Raw genomic sequence first — 4,368 nt, 5'->3', positions numbered from 1 at the left:
CTCAGGTAGACTTCCTATCTCTTCCTCTTTTGTTTGGTTTTGTGGGCATTTCTCCTGTTCCTTTGCCTGCTGGGTATTTCTCTGTCTCTTCATCTTTTTATATTGCTGTGTTTGGGGTGGCCTTTCTGTATTCAGGCAGTTTGTGGAGTTCTCTTTATTTTTGGAGTTTCCTCTCTGTGGGTGGGATTATATCAGTGGCTTGTCAAGGTTTCTTGGTTAGGGAAGCTTGTGTTGGTGTTCTGATGGGTGGAGCTGGATTTCTTCTCTCTGGGGTGCAATGAAATGTCCAGTAATGAGTTATGAGATGTCAATGGTTTTGGAGTAACTTTGAGCTGCCTGTATATTGAAGCTCAGGGCTGTGTTCCTGTGTTGCTGGAGAATTTGTGTGGTATGTCTTGCTCTGGAACTTGTTGGCCCTTGGGTGGTGCTTGGTTTCAGTGTAGGTATGGAGGCATTTGATGAGGTCCTATCAATTAATGTTCTCTGGAGTCAGGAGTTCTCTGATGTTCTCAGGCTTTGGACTTAAGCCTCCTGCTTCTGGTTTTCAGTTTTATTTTTACAGTAGTCTCAAGACTTTTCCTTCTGTACTGCACCTTTGATAAAACATCCAGGTTAAAGATGAAAAGTTTCTCCACATTGAGGGACACCCGGAGAGGTTCCCAGAGTTACATGGAGAAGAGAAGAGGGAGGGGTGAGTTAGAGGTGACCTGAATGAGATGAGGTGGAATCAAAAGAGGAGAGAGCAAGCTAGCCAGTAATCACTTCCTTATGTGCGTTCCACTGTCTGGACTGCTCAGAGATGTTCACAGAGTTATACAGAGAAGGGGAGAGGGAGGAAGGAGACATAGGTTGTCAGGAGGATAAGAGAGGGGAATGAAAAGGAGAGAGACAGATCCAGCCAGTAATCAGTTCCCTAAGTGTTCTCCACCATCTGGAACACACAGAGATTCACAGAGTTGGGTAAAGAGAAGGAGGAGGAAGGAGACAGAGGCGACCTGGTAGAGAAAAAGGAGAGTCCAAAGGATGGGAGAACAGTCAAGCCTGTACACTCACTCTCAAGTAAAAATGGGTACTGAAGGTTGGGTTTTTGAAAGTACAAAATTGATAACAAATACCAAAAAGCAAAGATTAAAAATCTAGAGTAGAGGTTGAATTTTCAAAAATACAATATTAAAGAAAAGGAGAAGAAGAATTTAAAAAAAAAGTCACAAGAATCGTAAAAAAAAAATAAAATGAAGTTTGCTTTAAAAATAGGGCCTTTTTTTTTGAAAAGTAATAGGTTATAAAAATGAAAATTAAAGGAGAAATAGAGCACTTAAAATTTTAAAAATGTTTTTTAAAAAAGAAGAAAACGAAAAGAAGGAAAAAAACAAAACAAAAGAATGATCGTAAAAACAGTGAAGGTATATCTAGGACTTTCTCTGGTGTTGTTGTGGGGAGTGTGGAGTCAGTTCATTTTCGGATAGTTCCTTGGTCTGGCTTATATTTCTCAAGATCTATAGGCCCCTTCCTATGTAGTGGGTACTAACGACACAGGGTTTTACTCTATTGCCCCTGTCACTTCCAAGGCGGTTCCCTCTGTTTTAGCTTCTTCTGTGTCTGATTTCCGCCCTGACACAAGGAGCGGGGGTGGTGGCGGGGGTGGACTTTTTTGTTTTTTTAGGCTCACTTGTTCAGTCGCGCTGTGGGGAGAGAGGGATGCTGCAAACAAATAACACTGGCATGTGTTCGCAGTGTCTCAGCCACGCTGGGTCTGCCCCTGCTCACAGTGCACACAGCTCAGCTCTAGGTTGCTCAGCCAGCAACCGTCTGAGGCTGACCCTCGGCTGCATGCACCTCCCAGGTCTAAGCCGCTCAGGTAGTCCTCAGAGGCACAGACTCGGTTGGGCCTGCGTTTTGTGCCCTTCCCAGGTCTGAGTAGCTCAGGTGTTTGGCAAGCGTGGTCATTGCGACTTATCGCCTCTTCCATCCCTGCTGCTCAGTTTTCTGGGTATACAGCTGGCACACCTTCTCAGGCGGATGATGACTGTCCAGAACCCCAAGAAGTCTTAGTTAGCAAAGAAGCTTGTTTCCAGTTTGGTAGTTAATGTCTCTCTGGGGCTTCAATTGCCCCCTTCCGGCCCTTCCAGCTCTGGCTGTCTGTCACTGGAGGGGGATGGTCTGCAGCCGGCTAATTCTGTTCCATCCTTTGTTCTGTGTGCGGTCCTGGCGGTGTCTTAGGTTAGAGCTTTTCCCGTGGTAGCTATCCCACAGTCTGGTTTGCTAGCCTAAGTTAGTTCACTCTGGGTACACTAGGGGCATTTGGGCCTGATCCTCAAAAGGCAATGCAGCCCGCACCTCCCTGCCCAGCCCCTGCTTGCTAATGGCAGATGCAGGCATCTGTGCTGCTTCTCCACTGGGGGAGTTACCATTGGGCTCATAATCTGTGGATTTTAATCATTCATTTCCTTCCTGTTATGTTGCCCTCTGTGCTTCCAAGGCTCGCCACAGACTCGGCAGTGAGAGTGTTTCCTGGTGTTTGGAAACTTCTCTCTTTTTAAGACTCCCTTCCCGGGACAGAGCTCCCTCCCTACCTCTTTTGTCTCTTTTTTTGTCTTATATTTTTTCCTACCTGTTTTTGAAGACAACGAGCTGCTTTTCTGGGTGCCTGATGTCCTCTGCCGGCATTCAGAAGTTGTTTTCTGGAATTTACTCAGCGTTGAAATGTTCTTTTGATGAATTTGTGGAGGAGAAAGTGGTCTCCCCGTCCTATTCCTCCACCATTTTAGGACCGCCCCTCTGCCTTTTCTAAAATCAGCTTGAACATCTGGAAGTTCACAGTTCACCTATTGTTGAAGCCTGGCTTTGAGAATTTTGAGCATTACTTTACTAGCATGTGAGATGAGTACAATGATGTGGTAGTTTGAGCATTCTTTGGCAATGCCTTTCTTTGGGATTGGAATAAGACTGACTTTTCCAGTCCTGTGGCCAAAACTGAGCTTTGGAAATTTGCTGGCATATTGAGTGTAGCACTTTCACAGCATCATCTTTTAGGATTGGAAATAGCTCAACTGGAATGCCATCACCTCCACTAGCTTTGTTCATAGTGATGCTTCCTAAGGCCCACTTGACATCACATTCCAGGATGTCTGGCTCTAGGTGAGTCTTCACATCCCAAGATGTCTGGCTCTAGGTGAGTGATCACACCATCGTGATTTGTCTGGGTCATGAAGATCTTTTTTGTACAGTTCTTCTGTGTATTCTTGCCACCTCTTCTTAATATCTTCTGCTTCTGTTAGGTCCATACCATTTCTGTCCTTTATTGAGCCCACCTTTGCATGAAATATTCCCTTGGTATCTCTAATTTTCTTGAAGATATCTCTAGTCTTTCCCATTCTATTGTTTTCCTCTATTTCTTTGCATTGATCACTGAGGAAGGCTTTCTTATCTCTCCTTACTATTCTTTGGAACTCTGCATTCAAATTGGTTTATCTTTCCTTTTCTCCTTTGCTTTTCACTTCTCTTCTTTTCACAGCTATTTGTAAGGGCTTCTCAGATAGCCATTTTGCCTTTTGCATTTCTTTTCTGTGGGGATGGTCTTGATCCCTGTCTCCTGTACTATGAATCTCTGTCCATATTTCATCAGGCACTCTATCAGATCTAGTCCCTTAAATCTATTTCTCACTTCCACTGTATAATCACAAGTGATTTGACTTTGGTCATACTTGAATGGTCTAGTGGTTTTCCCTACTTTCTTCAATTTAAGTCTGAATTGGCAATAAGGAGTTCATGATCTGAGCCACAGGCATCTGCCGGTCTTGTTTTTGCTGACTGTCTAGAGATTCTCTATCTCTAGAAACATAATCTGCAAAGAATATAATCAATCTGATTTCAATGTTGACCATCAGGTGATGTCCATGTGTAGAGTCTTCTCTTGTGCTGTTGGAAGAGGGTGTTTGCTATGACCAGTGCATTATACAAGTTACAGGTTATAAGTTACATGTGTACAATATAGTGATTCACAATTTTTAAAGGTTATATTCCATTTAATGTTGTTCAGTTGCTAAGTTGTGTCCGATTCTTTGCGACCCATGGACTGCAGCTCACCAGTCTTTCCTGTCCTTCACTATCTCCCAGAGTTTACTAAAACTCATGTCCATTGAGGCAGTGACGCCATCTTACCATCTCATCCCCTGTCACCACCTTTTCCTCCTGTTCTCAGTCTTTCCCAGTATCAGGGTCTTTTCCAATGAGTCAGCTGTTCACATCAGGTGGCCAAAGTATTGGATATTCAGCTTCAGCATCAGTCCTTCCAGTGAATATTCAGGATTGATTTCCTTCAGGATGGACTGGTTTGATCTCCTTGCAGTCCAAGGGACTCTGAAGAGT

The sequence above is a fragment of the Budorcas taxicolor genome, chromosome 4 (genome assembly GCF_023091745.1).
Source record: "Budorcas taxicolor isolate Tak-1 chromosome 4, Takin1.1, whole genome shotgun sequence".
NCBI lineage: Eukaryota > Metazoa > Chordata > Mammalia > Artiodactyla > Bovidae > Budorcas > Budorcas taxicolor.
The sequence above is the reverse complement of the archived record's forward strand: the minus strand, read 5'-3'. Positions refer to the sequence as shown.